The sequence below is a fragment of the Myotis myotis genome, unplaced genomic scaffold (genome assembly GCF_014108235.1).
Source record: "Myotis myotis isolate mMyoMyo1 unplaced genomic scaffold, mMyoMyo1.p scaffold_m19_p_12, whole genome shotgun sequence".
NCBI lineage: Eukaryota > Metazoa > Chordata > Mammalia > Chiroptera > Vespertilionidae > Myotis > Myotis myotis.
The window spans coordinates 27,536,622-27,564,111 of record NW_023416316.1 but is presented as its reverse complement, the minus strand read 5'-3'; the positions used below and the strand labels follow the sequence as shown (position 1 = coordinate 27,564,111).

Below are 27,490 nucleotides of genomic sequence, written 5' to 3'. Positions count from 1 at the left end.
CAACAACAACAAAAAGACCGTACCCTTTTATGTAATGATGTTTACTTTGAATTTATATTAGTTCACACAAACACTCCATCCATGCTTTTGTTCCGGCCCTCCGGTCCAGTTTAAGAACCCATTGTGGCCCTCGAGTCAAAAAGTTTGCCCACCCCTGCTCTAGTCCCATTTACCCCGAGACTCCTTGTCACCCAGTGGATCAGATACAGCGACTCTGGCTGACTTTTGTAGAAGGTTACCCTGCCTCTCAGCTCTTCACTATTCAGAAGCAACTCATCAGTCCACCTCAAACTCCCTATCTGCCCTCTTCCAAGGAGACAGCTTAAGTGGAAGGAGATGCAGACTGTACCACACATCCACCCTCGTCAGGGCTGATAGCCTTTCCACGTTAGAGGAGTGCCCAGAGAGAGAAGGAACCTCATGGTTGAACCAGGGTGCCCTGATGTAGGCTGGCATGTGGGAGGCATGGCCTTGGACTGCTCGGTTGGCTGGAGCAGGTGGATTAGAAGGCCTGTCTACCACAAGGGCCCAGCAGCCTGGTTCGTGGTCAGTAGCTCTGCTGCTGCCTTTCTGTGTGAGGGACAGTAGCTGACACCTGAAGTCTGGATCATGGACTACCTTCTGCTCCTGCAGCCTGGAGCCAGCCTAGTAGGGGCGACACTAGTGGAGAGCTAGGGAGCATGGAGGTGGTGGTGGTGACGCTGGAAGGTGAAGGGCCCAGTGGGGATTGGCATTGATGGGGGGGGCATGGCGACAGAAGTGAGAACTGCCTGTAATGAAGATGAGGTAGGAGTAGGGGGCTCCTGGGGAGAAAGGCTGGGGCTCAGCCAAGATCCCTCTCCCAGAGTCGGGGAGTGGCGGGAAGGTGTTGGTTGAATCCATTTGCATGTCTATTGGTGTGTGTGTGTGCGTGCGCATCTGTGTAGGTTCTTGGGGCTGGAGGCCCAGCTTTTGAGGGTGTGTGTGTAGGAGTGTTAGTTATTAGAGCTCAACCCCGTGATTCCTGATTCCTGCGGCCTCCGAGATGCCAGTTGAGGGGGCGCCTCGGTTGGCGCGGGGGCGTTTGGCGCGCGCCGCCAGCGCGGGGACAGAAAACATCCGCCGGAGGCCCGGCCGGGCAGCGCTCCAGCAGCACCGGGCAGGTGCGCGGTGAGGAAGTGAGCGCATTCCGGCCCCCCAGCCGCCGGCCAGCCCTCGGGTGAGTCACCGCTGACCCCCACCGCCTGGGCCGGATAGGAAGGATTGGCTGCGGCCGCGGGGAGGTTTGGGGAACCGGAGTTCCAGCGGGGTGGCTGCGGGGAGCACCTGGAGGGTGGTGGAAGCGCCCGAGAGAGTTGGGGAGCGGCGAGGGGGTGCTGAACGTCCAGGTTCTGGTTTCGCCCCAGGTGGGAAAGACCTAATAGAGGCCGAGTGCAGAGCTGGTGCCTGAGTGGAGCAGGCGGGAGCGAGCCCCTGGGAGAACGGCCTGGAGCAGGGAGAAGGCCCTCGCGTGGGAGGGAAAGGGGCCCGGGCAAATCCGAGAATCCGAGTCCGGGAGGCCCAGAAAGGGAGGGAGGGTTGCAGCGCAATGAGGACGGGCCAGCTTCCGGACGACACCTCGCCAGTGTAGGTCTTGGCCAGCCAGAGCCTGTAGGTGGAAGGTGACTGCCATGTCAGGTAGGCAGGTGGGGATGGCCAACCCCCAGAGAGAGAAGATCGGTCGGGAGGCCTGTGCGCTGGGCGAGTGAAGAGTAGGTTTAGGGAGTAGGGGGAGTTAAGGTTATTTGGGTACAGTTGTGGATAGGTCATGAAAGGCTTTAAACACACATTTTTATTGATTTCTGAGAGGAAGGGAGAGGGAGAGAGAGAGGAACATCAGTGATGAGAGAATCACTGATTGGCATGTGCACCTACCAGAAATCCAAAGGTGACCTCCTGGTTCATAGGTCAATGCTCAACCACTGAGCCAGGCCAGCCCAGCTCATTAAAGGCTTTGAATTCAGATGTGAGGAATTTGGTTTTGTTGTCTGAGTAGGAAGAGTAGTGAATGGCTTAAAAGGCAAGATTATTTGTATCTAGCTTTATTGCCTGCCATTAAGTCTTTGTAAAAAAAAGAGAGAGAGAGAGAGAGATTTGCAACTTTTTATAGTTATTTTAAATTGCATGACTATATTTATCAAACAATTTAAATCTGTTGAATTTTTTTAATAATTGAAAAATTTGATTCAATTTCTTTTTTTTTTTTTTTAAATATATTTTATTGATTTTTTACAGAGAGGAAGGGAGAGAGATAGAGAGTTAGAAACATCGATGAGAGAGAAACATCGATCAGCTGCCTCCTGCACATCCCCCACTGGGGATATGCCCGCAACCCAGGTACATGCCCTTGACCGGAATCGAACCTGGGACCCCTCAGTCCGCAGGCCGACGCTCTATCCACTGAGCCAAACCGGTTTCGGCTGATTCAATTTCTGATTTGAAATCCAAAGTGAGGCTATCAAGATGTTATATAGTGTTGAGTCTTCCTTTGTCTTGCCTCCATTTTCCCCTCACTGATTTGACTGAATTCCATGCCTTTAATGTCTCCGTTTTCTATATCAGTAGCATAGCCCTTCTAGTTTTCCTCTCCCTCATATTATGGTCTTTATTTATTTTTTTATATATATTTTTATTGATTTTTTACAGAGAGTAAGAAGAGGGATAGAGAGTTAGAAACATCGATGAGAGAGAAACATCGATCAGCTGCCTCCTGCACACTCCCCACTGGGGATGTGCCCGCAACCAACATACATGCCCTTGACTAGAATCGAACCTGGGACCTTTCAGTCCGCAGGCCGACGCTCTATCCACAGAGCCAAACCAGTTAGGGCTATGGTCTTTATTTTTAACCTTAATTTTTTTCTGTTCAGTCCTTTAACTTGCCCTATGTATCCTGAATCAAGAAAAACATTTCTTGGGATGGAGGCATTGGGCTACAAAGTACAAAGACAAGTAACTCTGTTTTACCATATATGTTAGGTTACATACTATCTTCTGTGTCTTTGTATGTAGCTACAAAGTTTCTGTATTTTCCCTGTGGCTGATAAAGAGAGAAAGCTAAAGCAGTTTTTTGTTGTTTTTTTTAAAAAAAAGTATTTTTATTGATTTCAGATAGGAAGGGACGGGGGAGAGAGATAGAAACATCAATGATGAGAATCATTGATCAGCTGCCTCCTACATGCCCTCTACTGGGGATCGAGACTACAACCAGGCATGTGCCCTTGACTGGAATCGAACCCAGGACCCTTCAATCCCCAGGCCACACTATCCACTGAGCCAAACCAGCTAGGACCTAAAGCAGTCTTATTCATGACAGTATTTCTACAGCATAGCAATAAAGTCCAATTTCTCTTCTAAAACCAACTCTAAAATGGTATTTGGTATTTGTCTCAGAAACTCATTCTAATTCTGTTATGGTCTTTATAATTTATGTTACCTTGGGCCAATGGCAATTATAAGGATTAGGATCTTTATAATTTATTTTTAAGATTCTTAAACCCTACAGTTGCCTTTGGCCCCAAACAAGAAAATCTGGGTCAGTTAATTAAAAAAAACACACACCCACTTTGAGCCCAGTTGCTTTCTCCTGTGCTGTTTCAGCTCCAGCCCTACCTTATTCCCAGTGGCCTTTGCCTTCATTCCTTCTTTGCTCTGCTGGGCATCTTTAAAGGAAAACTTCACACCAACTTCCTCTACTATAAATCCTCCCTCCCCTCAATTCTACACTTCTCTTTGCCAACATACACCACCGCTTCTTCAGTGAATTTTTTTTTTTTTTAAGCTCACAGCCCTTTCTGGCTCTTTTCCATCTTTAACACTCTCTTGTTGAAATCTCTTTTCCTCTCCTTTCTCTTTGGGAAGACTTCAGATTTTTAAAAGGTAATGCTCTATTTATTCTGCATGATCCACTTCCATCTTCTTTGCTCTTCTATCACTTTTTTCTTATTCTGGATTGTTTGTAAATTCTGTCATGCTTGCTTTCACCAAGGCTTCGGCCTTCCCTTTGTGATTAAACAGCCTTCTAGATATAGCAAAAATGCTTATGTTTCCTTATTTTTCCTATAAGAAAAAAAGTGTTCAAATTCACATCTACCTCAGTCTCTTTCTCCCGCATTCTGCATCCAGACGCATGGCCATTATTGTAAAATCGACTGAAGCCTGATGTTGGGCAGGGCACTGTATAATGAACTTCATAATCTTAGTGTCAGATTCCTAAATGCTTGCCAGTCATAGAGGTTTTCATGTGTGTGAATAAATGTTCTCATGTACACACTCAGACTAAAATGCACAGAAAATAGAACCATAAGTCAATATAAGTATATGAACATGGCCCTGGTTGGTGTGGCTTGGTTGGGCGTCATCCTGTACACCAAGAGGTCACCAGTATGATTCCTGGTCTGGCATGATCCCCAGTGGGGGTCCTGCAGAAGGTAGCTGATCAGTATTTCTCTCTCTCCCTCTCCATCTCTCTCTCAAATCAATTTTTTTAAATTTTTTATTGCTTAAAGTATTACAAAGGGTATTACATATGTGTCCTTTTTTTTCCCCCACCCTTGACAATCCCCTGGCCTCCCCTACCCCCCAGTGTCTTATGTCCATTGGTTATGCTTATATGCATGCATACAAGTCCTTCGGTTGATCTCTTACCCCCCTCCCTCCTGCCCCCCAACCCTCCCCGGCCTTCCCGCTGCAGTTTGACAATCTATTTGAGGCAGCTCTGCCTCTCAAATCAATTTTTTTAAAAATGGTGGCGTCTGGGCCAATCTCCAGAGACTTGATTTAAAATAATAAATAAAAAATGAATTTGTGTTTAGTATATTACATTATAATCAGACCAAATATATTTTAGGGTGAGAGATGAGGATGGGTAAATTTATAGCTAGAATAGAAGTTTAAGAGACAGCACCGTTGGGCATTCTGTATTCAGACTGGAGAAGGCTGAGAGGAGGGTCATTCCTGTGAAGATGAAGAGACTTCATGAAAGAGGCTGTGTTTCAGGAGCTGAGAGAGACTTGTAAGGCTGTGATGAATGGTAGCTGGGTGGGAGGGAGGGGCCAGAGTTTCAAGAACATACAATTGCTATACCCAAACAGCCCAGTGTTCTCTCTGGCTGAGAATATAAAAGATGCTATGGTTGTAGTTTGGATTTCAACTATAGTTAAGTTTCTATTAATAACCCATATTGAAGTTTTCCTACCCCACCTCTGGAACCATTCTCACCAAATTTTTCTGTTTTTTTCTTTTTTTCTTTTTCTGCTTTCACTCATAATTAACCGCCCTCTAATTTAACTGAATTCCCTATTTGCTTTTATTTTTCCTGCCTGCTCCACAGTCTGCTTATTGCAGTAGTGACTTTTAAAATTCCGTTTATGAGACTCTCACTTTTATCTCATTTATAAATTGCTCTTTTCTTAAAATTATAGACTCAAACTAAATAGGCAGAATGCATCTAGTTCTCATCGCTGGAAGGTGAGCGAGTAGGTTTTGCTTGATTGTCTCTACCGAAAGGAATGCGTTACTTCCTCCTGCAGTGGGGGCTACCAGTTCTACTATCTAGCTTTAGTTATCTCATATTTTCCCTTAGTTTTGCTTTTTGAAACAGTATGGAAGAAATTTTTCTTTTCAGTGTGGCAGCTCTTTAAAGATTTGAAAGGGGTTTGTTTTTTGTCTGTTATTTTTCCCCTCCGGCATGCCCAGTAGAATTTTCTGCACTGATGCAAATGTTCCCTGCCTGTCCTGTCTAATGATTAGCCACCAGCCCCTTGGAAATGTGGCTAGCGTGATGTGACTACGAAACAGAATTCTAATTTTACTTAATTTTAGTTATTTAAGTTTAAATAGCCAGATGAGGTGAGTGACTCTTGTGTTAGTGAGCTCTAAAAACTCTGGAACTTCGTACTTCATCACTGGCTATCTTTTGGCTGTTCCAAAAAAATCTTATGGTCACCTCAAACACAGGAAAACACGCGAAACTGGGCTCTTGTTCTGTTTGGAGGCCAGTCTAACATGTTGGCACAACCTAGAAAAAACACACAAACCTAACCTCTAGAGTCCTGATAGTGTCCGTTTTTTTATTTTTTTATTTCTTTATTGATTAAACTATTACATATGTGTCCTTATCTCCCCATTACCCCCCCCACACACACACACACATACACACTCATGCCCCCACCCCTCTGTTGTCTGTGTCCATTGGTTAGGCTTATATTGATAGTGTCAGTTTTTTTTTAAATTAAACCTTTATTGTTCAGATTATTACATTTGTTCCTCTGTTTTCCCCCCATAACTCCCTTCTTCCCAGTTCCCACCCCACCCTCCGCCCTCACTCCCTACCCACTGTCCTCATCCATAGGTGCACGATTTTTGTCCAGTCTCTTCCCACATCTCCCGTCCCCCCGCCCCCCATAGTGTCAGTTTTTATTGAAGCTTTCTTAGGAGGGGTAAAAGATGAAGGTTTCCTGTTATCTTCCATAACTCAAAGCAAAACTTTCAAAATTCCTTATTCAATCTCTCTCTTTCCCTAAGGGAAAGAGCCCCTGAAGTTCCTCTCCATAATGACTGCCAAATCCCTCTCTTCTCTTTTCTCTCACCAACGACTTTCCTCCTCTTTGAACCTTACTCCTCCATTCTCTGTGAGCACCACGTCTGCCCCTCTTCCCTTTCGAGGAGAGCTCTTAGGTGTGTCTCCAGCTCCTCTTCCCTTTTATGATCTCTGCTCGGTAAATCCAGGGAACTTCTGGACTCGTCTTTCTTGGGGGTGATTGTGGCTAGAAGGTCATAAGTAACTTCTTTTCCTTTCTCACATGACTCTTGATCCCTTCTAAAAGCCCTCTCATTTTCTTTTCTTGTCATTGCTGAACAGTCTTCAGCATTCTTTTTGCAGAAGTTTCTCTAACATCTTTTCACTCCAGATCTATGCTTAACAGACGCTAAAGCTACTTCTTCACAGTTCCTTTATCCATTTGCCTTTTAAAATTATTTTGCTTATATATTATTTTTAATGAGCTTATCACCTCTTCACCAGCCTTCTACATTGCATAGGCTGCTTCCACCGGGGGAGCAGCATTCATTTCCCACTGCTGTCCCCAGTGCCCTTCGTCCCTGACTCCCTTCCCTGCTCACCATTGTTGTCCACGCATCCCTCCCAGTATTGTCTGTTCTTCTCATCTCCTCCTTGTCCATATTTGTAATAACGTTCACTATTTTTAAATGATCATTTTTGTGTTCTCATTTTTTCAGGGGCTCTCCCCTAAGTCTCTGTCCTGTGACATAAAACTGCATGCAGCATTGATCTCTGTGGGTTAGGGGAGATGGGGTTGAGGGGCAGAATATCCTCTCCACCATGGCGCTCATGTGGGCTGGACATTCTGTTGGGGCGGGGAGACTGTCATGTGCACTGTGGGATGTTTAGCAGCACCCCAGCCTCTACCCACTAGACATCAGAGGTACCCTCTCCATTGTGACAACCCAAAATACCTCCAGACAGTGCCAGATGTGCCCTGGAGGGCAACATTTCCCCACCCTCTCCTCCTGTTGAGAACTGCTGTTCTAGAATATCACCTTTCTGAAGTTGATGGATGGTTATACTTTTTCTTCCCAATTTGTGATTTGTTTGCTTAGCCTAGATTTTTAAAAGTGTGGTCTTTGTCTTACTTGGTAGGAGGGAGCCTCTTAAAATTGCAGGTTCCCAATCTCATCCGAGGCCTACTGAATCAGAAATTCTGGAAGTGGAATCTGGAAATAAAATTTTTATAAGGCAGTACCCCCCACCCCTTCCCAAACAGGTAATTCTTATGCCCTGGGCTTGACCTTCCTGTGGTATAACTGCTGCATTACCCACATTTTTTTCCTGCAGGTCTTCCTGGTTGCTCCAGCTTTGCTTCCGCTCTTGGCCTCATGATGCCAACACAAATAGGGAGGCCTCAGGTTACCCGGACAACTGGAGCACAGGAAACCGTAAAGGCGCAGCCCTCCCACAAGGAATCAGACTGTGGCCATGCCCGCTTGCTTTCACCGAAGGGACTCAGTCATACTTCCTACTCCCCATTCTCCAGCTACCCAGTATAGCAGATACCCAGGCCCAAGTCACAGACCCTGATTTTGCAGACCTGGTAGTGGAATATGGAATGAATGGGATGAAGAAAGGTGAATGAAGCTTTTTCACATTGATAGTCCATGCTACCTTGGTGATAATTGAGTTTTGTACTGGTGAGAATTAGATTCCCCTGAAAGTTGATAAGATTATGAGCCGTAGAGTCATTGGACCTTGAGTCTTGGATCTCTTTGCCTTCCTGGCTAGATGTTTTTACAATTGGCTTTGGGTCAAAGATTTAGCAATCTACTTATGATACACTGGGAGCAGTGTATGTTTAGCAAGAAAAGAATAGTCAACATATTATGAATTTGGGTTCTATTTACGTTTCATTACGAAATGACATTTAAAGGAAGATTATCTGTTTTGATTAAGTATTTAAACATTTGTACATCATAAGCGTCTATAGACACAAGCAGCAGAGCTTTTTTTAATTTAATTCAAAATAATGTGGCAGTTAACTGGTTGAACCCACAAGTAAATGAAAATCTACTTGCATTTAGAGGCTTAGAAACTGTTGAATTGATCCAAAACCAGAGTAGGCCACCTCCGTGGACCATGCATGGCAGGTCAGAGCGAGAGAATCAAGGGTGATAAGGCAGACTTGATAGCTCTTTTCAAACAGTTGAAAGACTGTCCTGTGGAAGGGTTAGATTTTTTGGTTTGGTTCCAGAGGTGGAATACAGACCTTTATTTCAGATAACAGTGATGGGGCACAGAATTTGGCTTAATAAGGAAGAACATTTAAATAGTTAGAGGACCTCAAATTGGAATGAGCTGACATTAGGCAATGAATTACTTGTGACTGAATTGTTTATATGGAGGTTAGATTATCATTGCACAAGGTTTGGATGAGATTTTGGACATTAATTTGAGTTTGGCCTATAAAGGGAAGCAGGCAAATTTATTGGACGTCAGTTCACCCTTTCTATTATATGATTTTGTGGCAGCTATTAAAGTTATTACTATTTTCCTGGGTACCTCTCTTTGCTAATTTTACCCCTTGAGTCATTGAATATTAGAACTGGTAGTAGAGTCTTTAGAGATTTATCAAATGTTGTTCTCTAGTCCTCTGGCGATTCTTCAAGAATGCCTCAAGGGTGGCTGAGAGGTGAAATTAAGGATAGCTGGCGCTATTAGCCTGTTAGCCATGCTTCTGTGACAACAATCTTGCCTTTAAAATTTTTTTCCAGAAAAAAGAAAGAGTTCTGAAAAATACTCTTAGAGGCCCCAGTATTCCAAGTTCTTCATTTTATTGACAGGCAAACTGAGATATGGAGCAGAGAAGTGCCTTGCCAAAAGGTCACATAGCTAATAAATTTCACAGTTGGAATTCAAATCTAGCTCTTCTAATTCCAGTCACTTGTGTGTTTTTTCCCCCCTCTACTAGTCTACCTTCTTATAATTCAGTAAAAGTTTCTCTCCATTTCACTGGCCACAACTATAGTCCAGAATTTTATTTCTTCAGCTTTATTATTTCCTATTCGTCACTGAGCTAGTCTCCCTGTTAACCAATCTCTCCTTCTTCTGGTCTATATCATATACACTGTTGCCATGTTATTCTTCATGAAACATGGTCTTCATCATGAGATTTCCCTGCTTAAGAACCTTCTCCATATTGCTGAAAGGAACTTTGCAGCCTGACACATTGTTAACATTCTTTAGGATCTTCATTGTTCAGCTAAGCTGAGCCCAAGTCCATCCTATTATGGGTAATTAATGGGCCATATAATAGTGAGATTAATTGAGCCCCACCCTACCTCTAGACTCCAACTTTGGCACAGTTTTTATGTGTACAGTTTTAATTAGGGATAATGAGAAGATACAAAAGAAATAGAAGACTAGAAAAAAAATAGATCTCAGAAAAAGAAGTTGCATAACAATGTTTTATATAATCCTATTTGAAGTACACATACATCCATAAAAATGAGGTTTATAGAAATTGGAAGAAAACACACCAAATTGATAGCAGACCTGAACTTTGATGAGGTAGATTGAGAAAGGAAAGGGGATGGGGAGGAATAAAAAATATATTTAAAAAAATATTTCTTCCCAGTCTGTGGCTTGGCTTTTTATTTTTAATGATTTTTAAAAAAATGAATATTTCAGTCTCATCATGGCTTCTTTTATATTGCCTTTTTATTTTCTTTATGGAGTCTTTTGAAGAGCATAAATTTTAAATTTTTGTGAAATCTAATTTTTTCCTTCTTTCTTGTATGGCTATTGCTTTTTTGTGCCCTACATAAGAAATCTTTGCTTACACCAAAGTGACAAAGTTTTTCTCCTATGTTTTCTTCTATATCTAGAAGTTTTAGCTTTTATATTTCAGTCTTTTTGTGTTTATGATTCATTTTGATCATTTTCTTAACTTTTTCCTCACAGCACAACAGGTGCAATAGGAAAAGACGAATCTGAAATGAAGATTACCTCTCTCAAAACAGACATGGTAGGATATAAACATTAGCTTTTTCTGTGTATTGTCTTCATCTACTATTTGTTAAGTATTAACGATTCACTAGTAAAATATATATCAGTCACCTACTGGATCAGGCGCTGGCAATACAATGATGAAAACACTAGACAATGTCCTTTCTCCATGGAGTTTACATTTTAATGGGAGTGGTTGTGGGTTTTTTTTTTTTTGGTGTTGTTTTTAAAATATATTTTATTGGGTTGTTTTTTACAGAGAGGAAGGGATAGGGATAGAGAGTTAGAAACATCGATAAGAGAGAAACATCGATCAGCTGCCTCCTGCACACTCCCCACTGGGTATGTGCCTGCAACCAACGTACATGCCCTTGACTGGAATCGAACCTGGGACCCTTGAGTCCGCAGGCAGACGCTCTATCCACTGAGCCAAACCCGTTAGGGCGGGAGTGGTTGTGTTTTAGTGAACATCCCATTGTATGATTGGCAAAGTCAAGAAAATGTTATTGTGATTCCTCAATTGAAGGAAGAATTTCAGTTCCTTGGCAAACTACTTTATCTTCCTGTATGATAGAGCAGGAAGAACCTTTTTCCACAAAGGGTCACTGATTTGTTGAGAAAAGGGACTCAGGCTACATATAATCAGCTACAGTGCAGTATGGGGAGTGGCATCATAGAACAGGGTGGAAACTCATAGTAAGTGAGCTCATGCTTCTGTTACTGTTGAGGAGTAGTGACCAGACAATGCTCTCTTCTTTAAAAATAAAAATACTTCCCATTAATTTCAGAGAAGAAGGAAGAGGGAGAGGAAGAGAGAAACATCAATAATGAGAGAGAATCATTGATCGGCTGCCTCCTGCACACACCTGACTGCGGATTGAGCCTGCAACCCAGGCATGTGCCCCCACCTCCTAGTTCATAGTTCGACGCTCAACCACAAAGCCACACCAGCTGGGCTCTTCTCTTTTTTTAAAAAATAGTCTTTCTTTCCTTTTTTTTTCCTTCAAATTAAAAGATAAAGTTTATTTTTTATTTATTTGTTTATTTTTTTATTTGTTTGTTTATGTTAATCCTCACCTGAGGATATTTTTCCACTGATGCTTATTTCCACAATATCTCATATTTGCTTTTTTAAGGGAGAGTGGAAGAGAGGGAAAGACAGAGATATATCGATGTGAGAGAAGAACGTCGATTGGTTGCCTCCTGCACGAGCCCTGAGGGCTCAGGCGGGGAGGTGGGGGGAGAGCCTGCAACCAAGGTATATGCCCTTGGAATCGAACCCAGGACCCTTTGGTCCGCAGGCTGTCACTCTGTCCATTGAGCCAAACTGGCTAGGGCAGTACTCTCTTCTTTAATTAAGCAAAAACACTTTGTTTTTTGTTTCAGTCCCATTTTTAAAAATATATATATTTTATTGATTTTTTACAGAGAGGAAGGGAGAGGGATAGAGAGTTATAAACATCGATGAAAGAGAAACATCAATCAGCTGCCTCCTGCACACCCCCCACTGGGGTTGTGCCTGCAACCAAGATACATGCTCTTGCCTGGAATCGAACCTGGGACCCTTCAGTCCGCAGGCCGAAACTCTATCCACTGAGCCAAACCGGTTAGGGCTCAGTCCCATTTTTGGTTTTTTTTTTTTTTTTTTTTTTTTGCCAAAAGAGTTCACTGATAGTATCTTCAGAGAACTGCTAGACCTCTTCTGGTGGCCAGAGCACCAGGTATCTCTATAGCTAATCATTCACATTTTCTTTAAAACAAGTCATGCTCTGTGTTAATGATACCACCTTTCTTCAAGCCACTTCAAGTGTCAGTAATAAGTGCTATTTGCTATCAATATTTATAAACCAAAAAAAAAAAAAAAAAAAAAAAAATTTATAAACCAGTATTAATATTAAGTAACCAGGTAAATGATGTTAATTCAAAGCAGGGTAAAGCCACTATAGCCCAGGTGACTTTCATAGAAGAAATAAAACTTGAACTAATTCTGAGAGGATTTTGGTAGATACAAGTAAAGAGGGCAGATTAATTTGGATTGATGGATTTGAGGAAGAAGAAATTAATGATTGTTCATGGTGTGGCTCCCCTATCATCCATCCAGAGCAGACATTATTAATCGATCATGCACTCATTCTTGCTGAGCGTGGGCACAGACTGGTAAGCCTGGAACTAGATATTGGGGGGGTGGGGGGGAGGGAATGTAGATTTTAAATGGAGAGATATTTTGAAAGAGGCATCAGTGAAACTTCTTGAAAACGTCTGACCCTGGAAGTCAAGATGTGGGGCATTTTCATGTGCAACGGGGAAGCCCTTGGTGCAGAGACTACAGGAACAGTTTCTGTTGCATATGTGCTCAGTACACAGACATTGGAAGGGTGTGATAGGCATTACAACCAGACTCAGAAAAAGAATGCCAGGGGAAGACAGTACAATGGATTCTGCCACAGGGCACCACTCAGGGATCCTAGAGTTATACCAGCTACAGAGTTGGGCCATGATCGCCAGCAGTGTAAGCAGCAAACAGGGCGAAGAAACATTGCCCTGGGTATAGGAGGCCAGAGGACCACTTGTTCAAGTTCACCTCTTTCCTGCTGCTGTCACTCTGTCCATTCCCCTTCCCCTCGTACATCCAGATCCATCTCAGGCAGAGAAGCAGGGGAGAGGCGGCTATCTGAGAGACCAAGCAATTTTTATTCAAGAGAGTCTGAGCAGTGCCTTAAAGACTGTCTAAATGATCAGGTCAGACTATGTTAAACTGATCTGAGGACTTCTGAAAGGTGTGGGCTCCCAGCTGTGAAGATGTAGTAGACCTTTAGGTGAATAGCGTGTACCCGTTAACTCATACCGTCTTTGATGAGGTAAGGCAGGACTGATGCAGGCCTGTGTCCCTGTTCCCCTCTGAGGTAAGTGAGGATAGATGCCAGAGGCATGTGGCCTAGCTGAGCAGGTAGCTCTGCATGCAGCTGCAGGGGCTGCTTCCTCATGTGTACCTGCCTCAGCACCAAGTGTCCCAGCACTGGCCGCACCCGTTGCTAAGGAAGAACCATGTGATTGAAGCCCATCCATGATACCTGACCCTGTCAAGCCTGTGAGGACGGATTCTTGTGGTCTGCTATTTCTGTCAGCGCCCACCTTTACAAAAAAATCTTCTTTATTAAATTTTGAGAGAAAGAAACATTGATGTGAGAGAGAAACATTGATCAGTTGCCTCCCACATGTGCCAGCAACTTGGTATGTGCCCTGACCAAGAGTGGAACGCGCCACCTTTTGACGAATGGGACAATGCTCCAATGAACTGAGTCACACCGGCCAGGGCTGTCAGCACCTACCGTTTATTTCTCCTCATCTGGAGCTTTCTACCATACGCTTTTCTCCTTGCCAGGATTAGTCAGAAATTAGCCCAAAATTGCTGTCTTCCTATTCCCAAAATCTGTGACCTTTATGTTCTGGGTACTGGATGCAAGGGATGCCTGTTGCCCTGATCTTATTTCAGGACCTCTGACTAACACACCCTGAGTGTAAAGAATGAATTTGCAAGCCCAGTGGCGTCTTGCAATTCCTACATCGGAGAAGCTTAAGGGCAGAAATCTGACTGGAAGGGGAGGGAGGCAGATTAGTCTTGAAGGTGAGTCCACAGAGTAATGTGATTTGCTGATAAGGACTGACCACCAGAAAAGTAAAAAATATGTGACTAATAAAAATATGTACTTTGTTGCCTGACTGGTGTGGTTCAGTTGTTGAGCGTCGACCTAGGAACCAAGAGGTTACAGTTCGATTCCCGGTCAGGGCACATGTCCAGGTTTCTGGCTCGATCCCCAGTGGGCGTCATGCAGGAGGCAGTTGATTAATGATGTTTGTCTTTCGTCGATGTTTCTATCGCTATATCCCTAAAAATCTCTCTCTAAAAATCAATAAAAAACATATTTAGAAGAAAATATGTACTTTATTCATAAAAGTGAGCTTTGTAAATGTGGAATCTAGGACCTTTTTAAGAATCTTCTGTTGGCTAATTATTTCATTTGGTTTCTTGCATCCCCAAACAAGGTATGACACCATTAACCTGACCACTTTAGACACGTGCTTTGCTCACTATTTATTTATGTATTTTTATTTGGTTTATTTTATGGGGAGGGGAAGGAGTTCACTGCCGTCGATGCCTACAACTCTTCCTCAGATGCTCCAAGCAGTCGTTCCCGTTGTGAGCTGTACTGTAAAACCCTATCATTGCTGTTGGGCAACATCAAAATACCTTACATATGTAGCAATGACGGCGCACATGCCCACACCCAATGAAGTAAGGTCATGCCACTGAAGTTATCTCCATTGAGGTGGCAGGTGATGTCATGACTGTGGATAAACTCACCAAGGAAGTGAGTATGGAAAGGAGAATGCAGAAAGCTGAAACTTCGGCATGGGGGTGGGAAGCCTACAGCTCAGAGGAGGAAGAGGGTCTTGCTGGAGTGAGAGAGCACTGGACAGTGAGATGGAAGAATGGGATAATGAGCTGTGGCAGGAGCCATGGGAAGAGCTTTAAGAAGAAGGTGATGGTCCACAGTGTCAAATGTGATTGAGGTATAATGGAGGGACTTACTATGATCTATAAACTGGGAACTTCACTGTGTTCTTCCTGATTGTTTATAAAAATTTTACACTAGGCTATTTAATTCAAGTATTTATTGAGCTGCATACTAACTGTGGTAGGGCTGTATAAAAGAGGTATAAAATGTTTTAAGTAATATATCTTTGTAAACAAATATACTGGTAATTTATATATAAAAGCTACATTAATTTTCATTGGTATATTTGTTAAATAGAAACTACAGACCTATTTCAATAACATAAAAAATATTTTGGTATCCTTTCATCCCCGTGATACCGTTTAAAAGAGAAAACACCCTCATATTTTTCTTATTACAAAAGTAATACACAATCATTGAAAATACAATTAAATATAAAATTCTAACTCATACTATCCCCAAAGACAGCCGTTCTCAACATTTTGATTTATGCCATTCCAGGTTTTGTGTGTGTGTGTGTGTGTGTATTTTTAATGAAATTGGGTTCATTCCATACATCTTTCAACCTATTTTCACTTAATGATGTATGGTGAACAATCTTTGATATCATATATCTCTGAAATAATGTTTAATGGGCTGCTTGGATTTTAATGTATAAGGATAATATAATCTATAATAATAAAAGTATAATATGCTAATTAGACCAGACATCCTTCCAGACGACCTTCAGGACAAAGCCGGGGCTGTGAGGGAAGCCTGGGTCCCAGGTGCCTGCCAGTGGCCATAGCGAAGGCCGGGTCTTGGGTGCCGGGTGCCAGAAGGAAGCCTGGGTCCCAGGTGCCGGGTGCTAGAGGGAAGCCAGTGCCGGCAGCCGGGGGAAGGAAGGCCTACTCTTGCATGAATTTCGTGCATCCGGCCTCTAGTTTAATTATACAATGCCCTATAATTAGAAATTTAGATATTTCCTAACTTTTTATTATTAAAGACAAGACTGTTGAGTATCTTTGAGGTGAAAGCTATGCTTTTTATTTTTTAACATCATTATGAGAGATGCATACGCCCTGATGGGGGGGTGGGGATTGAACCTGCAACCCAGGTACATGCCCTTGACTGATTCTCTATCCACTTAGCCACACTGGTCAAGGCTAAGTCTATGATTTTCTTTAGCTAAATTCTTGAAGTGGAATTGATGGGTTAATGCTAAAAATATTTTAAAAGCTTTTAATGGAGATTGCCAAGCTGCTTTCTAACGTTGTACCAGATCATACCTTACTAGCAGTGTACGAGAATACCATTTTCCCACACACTTGCTAGCATTAGGTATTATTGCTAAAACAATTTTTATAGATGAAAAAATAGTTCTTCATTTAAATTTTATAGCCACTTAAAGTTATATATATGTATATACATATATATGTGTGTGTGTATGTGGTAAATAGTGATTCTTTGAAGATAAATTTTATCAAAAGAACTAAAAATTATTCTAAATTGGCTTAATGAAGTGAAGGATCAATCTGGATGCTACTGTTTGTTTTTTAATTCTCACCCAAGGATTTTTTTCCATTGATTTTTAGGGAGAGTGGAAGAGAGAGGAAAGACAGAGAGAAACATCAACGTGAGAGAAACAGTTCGATTGCCTGTACGAGCCCTCACCAGGGCTGGGCTGGGGAGGAGCCTGCAACCAAGGTACATGCTTTTGATCGGAATCAGATCTGGGACCCTTTGATCCTAAGGCCGACGCTCTATCCACTGAGCCAAACCAGCAAGGGCTGGGGGCTACTGTTTTTAACTGAATGTAGATGTGACTCTGAAGTGGTCACATTTCTGTTCCGTCACTTACTAACTAGTAGTTTTGGGTAGTGGTAACGTCTCTAGGTTTGTGTCTTTACGAAATGGGGACTATAATAGAACCTGTCTTAGAGGGCTGTTAGGCAGGTTAAATAAGATACTAGACGCAACACTCATGGCACATTGTTGGCATAGGCACAAAATAAACACTAGAATGCTCACTAGTGAGGTTGATTTTCTGTGTGACTCTCAGACTGGTAGGAGGCAGCATCACAAGGGGGAGTTTAGAGTTTTTTAAAGATACCATTTTGGGAGTAACCCTCTAGACCAGCCGTGGGCAAACTACGGCCCACGTTTGAAATGAATAAAACTAAAAAAAAAAAAAAGATCGTACCCTTTTATGTAATGATGTTTACTTTGAATTTATATTAGTTCACACAAACACTCCATCCATGCTTTTGTTCCGGCCCTCCGGTCCAGTTTAAGAGCCCATTGTGGCCCTTGAGTCAAAAAGTTTGCCCACCCCTGCTGGGGTCCAACCCCAGCAGGTCCAGGGGTCCCCAAAGGTGTGGACGGAGTTGGCGAAGAAGGACTGACACGGAGACAGCATTCAGTTAATCAGCAGCCTTGCCAGGATCTCTAGCCAGGATCTCCAGCCAAGTTCTGGTCTGGATCTCCAGCCAAGTTCTGTTCAGGATCTCCAGCGAAGTTCTGGTTAGGTTCTCCAGCCAGGTTCTGTAGCCATGTTCCCTCACTAGGTTCTCCAGCCAGGTTCTGTTCAGGTTCTCCAGCCAGGTTCTGTAGCCATGTTCCCTCACTAGGTTCTCCAGCCAGGTTCTGTCCAGGTTCTCCAGCCAGGTTCAGTCACCAGGTTCTAGTCAGGTTCTCTTGCCATGTTCTATCCAGGTTCTGTAGCCAGGTTCTGTCTCTTGGTTCTTCAGCCAGGTTCTCTTGCTAGGTTCTGTCTCTAGTTTCTGTCCAGGATCTTTTGCCATATTCTGTCCCTAGGTTCTGTGTCCAGTTTCTGTCCAGGATCTTTTGCCATGTTCTCTCCAGCGAAGTTCTTCTGTCTCTAGGTTCTGTGTCTAGGTTCTGTGTCCTGTTGTCTTGTTATATCTGTATTTATACCAGTTGATTCCAATCCTATCAATCTCTATTCCAAAGGTTAGGGCGTTTCTTATCTCCATTCCAGGGAGTAAAGATTATGTAGCTTAAGCATGATTGTTCGTAGTTAAAGTGATTAATTACCCGCCTGGCACTTAGTTAAGGGGTTTTATTCCCTCCCTAACTTCAGGGGAAAATCCCTACCTGGGGAAACAACCTTTCTCAGAGAGGTGACCTTGGTTAAAACACATAGTGCCAAGAAGGTGAGCAGACATATTAAGAACAGTATGCCATATATGCCGGGTCCCTTGAAACAGCAAGGATGGACCAGCTCCCGGCACACCCCTGCTCTAGACTCTGAAGGATAGTGTTCTTCCCATCAACAAGATATAAGATGACTCAAGGGAGGGAGTCATGAGCCTAGTAGGGAGTACTTTCCCCTCTCTTGCCCCAAACCAAGCAAGAGGGTATCAGAGAGCATATACATAAAAGAGAGACTGATCTCTCATTCCCTGGTTAGACTATGTTTGGACAGTAGACTTGGTAGGCTCTGCATCAATCTGAGAAGAGGAAAGGAAATTAAAGAGAGGTGGAAGGACTGGGCAGTGGTGATGGCGGAATAGCTTGGCTTAGCAAAGACGCATGAGTTTCTTGTGGTCAAAGGGACCCTGGGAAAGAGAGCTGGACTTGAGCATCTTTCCGGTAGCCCATTTAACAGGCTGCCTGCTGGACAGAAGATAGAGGGTTTAAAGGAGATGACTTGGAGCAGGGTTGTTTGTCTACATTAGAGGCCTCATGGAACTTCCTAAAGAACATACACAGTGCTCTGTAAGAGATCTGGCATTTTGACATCTGCCTGGAAACAGACTGGAATGGCCTGTCATCTACAACCAGCAGTGGTTTGTGTAACTACTCTGTTGACTGACGAGACTATTATCTCTTTCCTCTCTGTTTCCTTCCTGCTGCCCAACCCCAGAAGAGCTAGAACCCCTCTAGAGCACCTTCTAGAGAATTAGAAGAGGAAGAGGAGACGTCATAGAAGGGACCATATACTCCTCCTCACTTCAGGCTCCTTAAGCCATGGCTCGGACTTGGGCTGGAAGAGGGGAGGAGATGACTTCTACCTTGAACCTGAGATTGGAGTTTAAACCAATTGGGCTGGAGTGAGTTCTCACGTAACCAAAAGGGAGCAGAGAGGTGTGGAATCTGTTCATGCTGTTGTGACGAGTGGGAAGGAGACATTTATCATGAATTAGATGAAGAAGACTGGTAGGAGAGGAGCTTATGTTTACATCTCACTGAATTCAGTGCTCAAGAGATAAGTTAAATTTATCACTAAATCCATCCTTGAATCCATTGTCCCATATTTCTCTGCAGTCTCAGAGGAAATATTCCCCCGCCCCTCTTTTTTTTGTAAAGTGAATCCATTCATCTGTGCTCTTGTTTATTCATTGAGAAAACATTTATTTGACTGTAAAATGTCTTGCACAGTGTTGAGGTACAAAGATTAAATATGACAGTTCTTTCTTTTATGGAATACACAATTTAGTGGGGTAGGTAGAAAGTAACTATCTACCTTAAAAACAACGTATTGCCCTAGTTGGTTTGGCTCAGGGGATAGAGCTTCAGCTTGTGGACTGAAGGGTCCCAGGTTTGATTCTGGACAAGGGCACATGTCCGGGTTGCGGGCTCGATCCCCAATAGGGGGCATGCAGGAGGCAGCCGATCAGTGATTATCTCTCATCATTGATGTTTCTGTCTCTTTCTCCCTCTCCCTTTCTCTCTGAAATCAATAAGAATATATTTTAAAAATTTAAAATAATGTATTAAGAGTTATAAAAAGTGGGGTGGAAGGCTTCAAAGAATAGTTAGTCAGAAGTCAAGGGAAGATAAGACATTTCAGGCTGATGAACTAATGTGGCTCACTTAGGGAACTAAGAATAGTTCTTTATGTTTAGAAGGCAGGCATAGCAGCAGAGAAGGCTGGAGAGAAGGCCAGAGCCAGATCTTAATGGGCTAACATGCTTGTTCTCTATCCAGGAGGCCAGCGGTTCTTAACAGCAGCGGTACTGCCCCTGGAGGGGCATTTTAGACATTTGTGGGGTGTTTTGATTTCTATTGCGATGGGAGGTGGATTTTACGGGCATTTTGGTAGTTGGGGACCACAAATACTGGACTCTGCAATGTGCAATGTGAGAACAGTCCCATATAATTAAGAATATATTGTTTTAAAGTAGGTGTTTATTTTTCTACCAACCCCACTAGGTCATGTATTCCACAGGAGAAGAAATGTTATCTTGTTACTCTTCGTACTTCAACCCTGGCAATACATTTGGGATGTCAAATAAATGTCCTGAATTTCATATGACTTAGAGATCCTGAGTTCTGCCTAATTTTTGAACGTTCCACCAAACTTTGTGTAGGGTGTTATTGTTATATACAAATAGATTGGTCTGTTATTAGTTATCCTAACACCAGTGTTTAATCTAGCATGTTTGTAATGTAATGGCCTCTGATCTTACTTCTCTTAAATCCTAACTGACTCATTTCTTATAGTTAGGTACATGCATCTGAGTGCTTCCGTAAGTCTTCTGTAATAGTCATGTCCAACCATTCATGTATTGAAATACCTATTATTATTACTGTCCTTATTCCTCTTTTATATCACAGCTAGGAAGGACACTTTTGGTGTTTTGAAATTATGTGTATAGATAGGTTGTTATCTATGAATTTCATTTTAGATCAATAAAGGTGCTGTTATTTTAAATATTTATTAGAAGAAGGGAGACGTAGGTCTGACAGGATCAAGTCACTATGTAGCCATTGATTTTCAAAACATTATTTTGAGCCACAGAGCTCAAAACTTTTTTGCTCATGAGCTCCCTAAAGTAATAATAACCCTCTCACACAGTTGTAAGTTGAAATCTTACATTTATTATCACAAATTTAAATTTATGAATTGTTAATGGGAGATAGAAAATATTAATCACTTTATAAGTTGAAATAAGCTGAGGATTGACTGTTATAATAGATATTTCATGATAATTTGTTAAAGTAGAATAAAATCTTATTGAATAAAGCACACCAAATAAGTTACTTATTTTTAAAAATATTTTTTTATTGATTTCAGAGAGGAAGGGAGAGGAGAGAGACAGAAACATCAAACACGGGAGAGAATCATTGATTGGCTGTCTCCCCGCATGCTCCCCACTGGGGACTGAGCCCACAACCCCAGACATGTACCCTGACCGGGAGTCAAATTGTGACCTACTGGTTCATAGGTCAACACTCAACCAATGAGTCACGCTGGCCAGGTGGTCACTTAATTTTTTTATCCATGGCTATTATTCAGTGTATTTGAATTTTTTGATGGCCTGCACAACTTTCCAATTACAGTTTTTCATTTGTTTTAAGTCAGGTCACTGAAGTATAATTTACATACAATACAATTCAACTATTTTCATGTGCTCCAGTTACTTTTATTTATTTATTTTTACTCCAGCTACTTTTAAAAAGAAAGTATGTCATTAATGTAGTCTCCTTGGGCTGTGCTGATTATAGAGAATCCCAGCATGGGCTAAACAGCCCATTTCCAATGCCAAGTTTTACCCTGAACAGAAGAATGTACATGGTGGGAAAAGACAGGAAGCCCTATCGGTTTAAAATACCGTGATTCATCTTTAAGTTTCCCTAAACCAAGGTCTTCATTTACATACCCCTTTGCTTGGTGTCCCTGCAGTTTTCACACCCTAGGACAGTTCGTCACCACAAGATTTGGCCTAGGCAAGGGATATGCCTTTCTTTTGCAAAGTGGGAGGACTGTGTGAACACAGGCCCATTCTTGGGCAGATCAGTTTTAGGGAAGAGTCCATGTGGAAGATGAGGATCTGAAAATGCATTCCCTTAAAACCACCTGAACATACATACCCCTTGGAAAATCTTTCTGTGCGCCCCCTGTTTGAGGGGTACCGCCCAGAGGTTTGGGGGTTCAGATGGTGCTAAGGGCAGGGGGCCCCAGGTTTTGGGTCCTGCACTGCTACTTCATCTACAGCAGCTGGGCTTCTTTTCTGTTTTGTGCTTAAGCTTTTATTTGAAGGAAGGGTTTTGCTGCTAAAAATAACAGTTTGAAAAACACAGCTTTCATGGGGAACCATTTAAGGATTCTAAGCAGCAAAGTGACATAATTAAGTTTTTGTTTCAAAAAGTCACTTTGGCATCTGAACACATTGTGGAGGATGAATTGGAGGGAAGTGAGACTGGAGGCCCAGAGAGTTGTCACAGGCTGTTGAGACAGTCTAAAGGAAAACCGTAAGAAATGGCAGTCCTGGCCCGGCTGGTGTGGCTCAGTGGTTGAGCATTGACCTATGAATCAGAAGGTTATGGTTCGATTCCCAGTCAGGGCACACGCCTGGGTTGCAGCCTTGATCCCTGGTAGGGGACATGCAGGAGGCAGCTGATGGATGTTTCTCTCTCATCAATGTTTCTCTCCCTCTCCCTAAACTCAATAAAAACATATTTTTTTAAAAAATGGCAGCTCTGGGCTCCATCCCAGAGTGGTGGCATCCACGTTAGATGGAGCAGGGGCTTCCTGGTTTGCGAATCTTCATCCAGCTGCCTCTTGCATTTACATTTTCTGCCTGGCCTTTGCCTCTGTGACCCCTGCCTTAGAGCAATCTTTCCTCTTTATCCAGTAGATCCAGGCTGCCACCAAGTCTTGTTGTTTCTTCCTTCAAAGTATCTCACATTTGTTCCTCTCTCTTTATTATTAATCCATCATCCCAGACCAGGCACTCAGCATTTCATGATTAGATTTCTCTAGGAGCCTCTTAACCGTCTGCCAGCCAACCCTACATCGCCACAGCTAGCTACTCTTTTGGTCGTACTGACATATTGCAGCCATGCAGAAGAGTACAGTTGTGTCGAATCTTGCTTCAGATTTCTCTGCCTCCTCTTCCAGTCTCTGGCTTCTCTAGAAAATTCTAAGCAGAGCAGAATGAAATAGTGATGAGTACTTTTCAGTTCCCTACAAGCTGCTGTGATCATGCTTCCTTTGTTTCTTTTTATGTGAGATATTTGTAAATTGAGGGCTTAAACGGTGAGGGGACACATGCCACTTTTCTCAGTGAAAGATTTTGTGAAGACAGCAAGTAGAATTTTAAGTGGAGTGGAGAAAAAATAGGACAGAGAATATCATATTTGAGACATTATGCTATCAGATGATCCTCAGGGGTGGTGAGTAATTACTGGGGTTGGTGATCACGGTGAAGGGTGGCAATAGGAACAGAAGGAAGCAGTATAGGTACCTGGGAAAACAGGCCAAGTGTGGAAGAGCCATGGATGCCACTGGCACCTTCCTGGACACTTACAGAGGTGCAGGCCCAAGTGTGGATGGAGCAGACAGGTGAAAATGGGCGCACTTGGAGCTTGAATCATCTTGAAGGTAAATTCTCCTGACAATTCTGAAATTCTTTCTTAGGGATCACTGGCTCTCCATGAAGGTTTTCCATAGAAAAACTACTCTTCTAGACTATCTTTTCACAAAATGTATTTTTGGCCCCTAGGAGTACATTACCAGTTCAACTTTTATTTATTTTATTTTAAAATATAGAGGAAGGGAGAGGGAGAGAGAGATATATAAACAGCAATGATATCATTGATTGGCTGCCTTGAGCCCACAACCCCGGGCATGTGCCCTGACTGAGAATCAAACCAGTGACTTCCTGGTTCATAAGTCGATGCTCAAACACTGAGCCACTGCAGTCAGGCCCAGTTCAACTTTTAGACTACATATCTAGACAGGTAAGTTAGAAGCTGAGATCTGATTTGAAAAGATTTTAAATTTAAAAACTTTTTAACTCTAAAAGAAAGCATTGTGTGAGGGCAAAGTAAAACCCCTTGACCTTTTAAACAATAACAGCAGCTCTTTAAGGATATGGAAGGCGAACTGGACCTAAGCCCAGCTGGCGTTGCTCAGTGGTTGGGCACTGACCTATGAACCAGGAGGTCCCGGTTCGATTCCTGGTCAGGGCACATAGCCAGGTTGTGGGCTCCATCCCCAGTGTGGGGCGTGCAGGAGGCAGCCGATTGATGATTCTTATCATTGATGTTTCTCTCTCTCTCTCTCTCTCTCTCTCTCTCTCTCTCTCTCTCTCTCTCTCTCTCTCCCTCTCCTTCCTCTCTGAAATCAATAAAAACATATATATATATATTTTTAAAAAGGACCTAAGGTCTAGAACCAGACTGTGTGCTGCTATATAAAGAGAGGGAAGTAGGGCAGGGGAGGAGTGTGGCCACATGAGCAATAATGGGGGTTTGACCTGTTTTCAGGATTCTCTCTCTCCCTTGCTGGGGTTAAAAGAAATAATGCAGAATTTTAATAAAGTCTTTCTTTGTTTTCAACACATTTCGCTATGTTTCTCTCTCTTTTTTTAAAAAAAAAAATTCTTATTGGTTTCTGAGAGGAAGGGAGAGGAAGACAGAGAGAGATAGAAACATCAATGATGAGAGAGAACCATGGATCAGCTGCCTTCTGCATGCCCCCTAGTGGGGATCCAGCGCGCAACCTGGGCATGTGCTCTTGACCAGAATCGAACCCGGGACCCTTCAGTCCACAGGCTGACGCTCTAGCCACTGAGCAAACTGGCCAGGGCTATGTTTCTCTTTTGACACTGCTTCTTCCTCTCCCTTATTGAAATGCTGCATCTGAAATGCATCTTTTCTGCCTCCTTTTATCTCATTTCCCATGACTGTTCTCCTGCCTCTGTTGGCAGGTTCTCTTGGACCTGTCTGTCTTGTGTGCAGGAGAGAACGGCATACAATCAAAACCTTGTTCTGCAAGTCAGGTTAGCCAGGCAGAGAGAAGACTGGAAGGTGTTTTATTTCTCTGGAGTCTTACAGGCCTGGAGGCACGGTCTGGTGCAGAACAAACCTGAGGGTCCAGAGTTAGCTGCAGAATCAGGTAAGTCATAAAGCTGCTGAGTGCTGAACTGGGAGGCAGGTTGCAGCATCAAGGCTTGTCATGAGATCAGCATGAGTCTAAATCCCATGGTGGTTCCAGGACCCAGCAAGGGTCCTGAGTGTGACTGAGGTCAGGATTTCCTTCCACTAAGGGACAGTGCAGCTTGGAAACCACAGCAGCTTCTAACAGCGAGCTGATCCGATGCTCTACAGCTTCGTTTTGGATCAGAAATGAGGTGTTTGGGCTGGTCCTGTCCCAGAAGGAACTATAGACAGTGTCTGCGAAGGAGGCATTATCAACCTCACAGAGAGAAAGTTGGATCCTATCTGGCTCAGGCCAGCAGGATCTTTAGATTTCCCAGGCATTGGAATATATAGGTAACCAAAGTTTTCATTTATCTAACGTTTTCAACCCTCCATCCCCAAATGAAAAACAAAACAAAAACCTTTCACTGCTGCCCTAACCAGTTTAGTCTAGTGGATGGAGTGTTGGCCTGTGGACCGAAGGGTCCTGGTTTCCGTTCTGGTCAAGGGCACATACATTGGTTGCAGGCTCCTCCCCAGCCTGGGTCCTGATCAGGGCTCATGCAGGAGGCAATCAATCAATGTGTTTCTCTCACATCCATGTTTCTCTCTGTCTTTCCCTCTCTCTTCTACTTTCCTTAAAAATCAATGGAAAAGTACCTGCCTCTTCTCACTTTCTAGTATTAGTGGCCAGTGGAAGGAAGAGGGAGGGGGAAAGATGCTTGAAGAGACATATCACACACTTGAACTTATTTGGGAGTCTGGGCAACAGTGGTGTTCCAGACAGACTTATCTGGGTCTTTGGTGGCCATTGCTCTGTAAGCATGGCTTCATATAGTGAGTTCCATGAGTCAGCAGAATATCTGTACAGAACGCCACCTTAGAGACCAGCAAACCTGATTTTAGTCTCCGCTCTGCCACCAAAAAACGTCAGGTTGAGGGAGGAAGCTATGTGACTTCCCCTCTGGGACTTAGTTTCAATCCTCTTTAAAGGAGGGGGTTGCACAACATATTTATAAGATTCCTTCTAGCCCTGGCATTCTGTGATTCCGGCAGAGATTGTGTCATTTGGGACTTGCTTCTCTCATTAAGTTGCATATAGTTGCTTGAAAAGTATTATTTGGTTAGCTTGGTCTAAAGTTAGAGCCGTCTCTTTTCCTGTCACCCTTTTGACTATTATATCCTTCTTTTCCTTGCTCAGATAAAACAAAATTCCTTTTCACTACCAGTGTTGGAAGCTGGAACTCCAGTTACCATCCCTCCTTGTTAAAAAACAAGCTGTCTTCCATTTCTACTGGGTTTGGGGCAAGAGACATTTGAAGAAGGGCTTGCCTTTGGTCTTGGAGCCTCATGGATCCAATTATATATGCTCCTCAACGGTAAGGACTGTATCATCCAGCTATTTTTTTTTATTCACCCCTGCCACTGTGCAAGGCAGCCAGTGTTCCATAAAGAAATACCGTCCCTAAGAATAAAATAGCATTAAATTTCCCCCCAAACCACTAGATGTCGCCTTCATCTCAGAGAAACTATGCCCCCTCCTCTCTCCCTGCACCCCCACCTCCCAGCCTCCCTCCTACCACACAGAAGCTCTCTCCGCTGGCAGTGATTTCCGAAGTGGCTTGAAGGGGAAGACAATCTGTGGCTCTTGGCTGGGGGAGGAGAATGGGTTTATGTGCGTGTTCTTTATGACAACTGAGAAAAGCTCCCCAAGGTCTCCTTGCTGTCCCTCCCAGCAATCATGATATCGTCCCTCACAAGCTGTTCCTCAGAATCAGATCCGCACTCCGGATCCGGGGTACCTGGGGTGAGCCTTGTAGGTTGGAAGCTTGGGAGTGGAGTGGAACCCAAGGGGGATAGAGTGGACGTCTGTTGTTGGGGGAATGTTCTGCTTAGTCAGTCCCTGAGCTTTTATGGGGTGCTGGCCTGTGCTGTGTGGGGAGACAACAGAGACAAGAGTCTGTTCTGAGCTCCTGCCCTGCAGCAGATGGTCTGGTGGAAGCCCCGTGGGCTGTGTGGGCCTCGGGGGACATGGGAGGGCACCAGAGGGTGGGGAGGGAAGAAGGAGGTGGGAGCGTTGAGTCCTAAGGAAGGAGACTCATGGGCATTGTAAGGGCTCAGGAAAAATCGATCCTGGGCGCCTCTTGGTCCTGGAGGGGCCGCCTTCCGGCACGCAGGCATGTCTCACGGGAGGAGAGAGGTTCCTGGAATGAGAAGGGTGGGTGACTAGGTGGAGGACTAGCGAGGATCCCAGATATTTGGGGGTTCCTGACTGCTTCCTGGAGGCTGGCGTATTTGAGGGACTCAGCCGAGTTAAGAGGGGACCTACCCCGAGAGGGATCCTGAGGGCTGATAGGAGAGTGTGAGGCAGAGAGAGCCCGGGGGCCACAGGGGCAGGCCCTTAGGTGCAGGGACACCCGGAAACCTCGCCGGCCCGAGAGGCCCCGTGCGGAGACCCCGAGTTGTCCCGGTGGGTTTGAGAGCTGGGAGGACCCGAGGCGGCCCCGTTGGGGGGTGGAGGCTGGGAGCCGGCAGGCCCCGGAGGGTGGGGCCGGGAGGGGAG

At 43.7% G+C, this 27,490-nt stretch overlaps 1 long non-coding RNA gene across 3 annotated transcripts; it reads left to right on the top strand.

Annotated features, from left to right (window-relative positions):
• Positions 1 to 68: 68 nt before the first annotated feature.
• LOC118667334 lies at positions 69 to 27,426 on the top strand. Of its 3 annotated transcripts, XR_004971242.1 has the most exons (7): positions 69 to 1,198; positions 7,874 to 8,163; positions 10,493 to 10,556; positions 14,712 to 15,109; positions 16,629 to 16,740; positions 24,717 to 24,904; positions 26,129 to 27,426. It is a non-coding gene; the product is annotated as an uncharacterized LOC118667334 (long non-coding RNA). The 3 variants fall into 3 exon arrangements; XR_004971243.1 differs by lacking the exon at positions 7,874 to 8,163; XR_004971241.1 differs by lacking the exon at positions 69 to 1,198 and having other exon boundaries at positions 6,435 to 8,163.
• Positions 27,427 to 27,490: the final 64 nt, after the last annotated feature.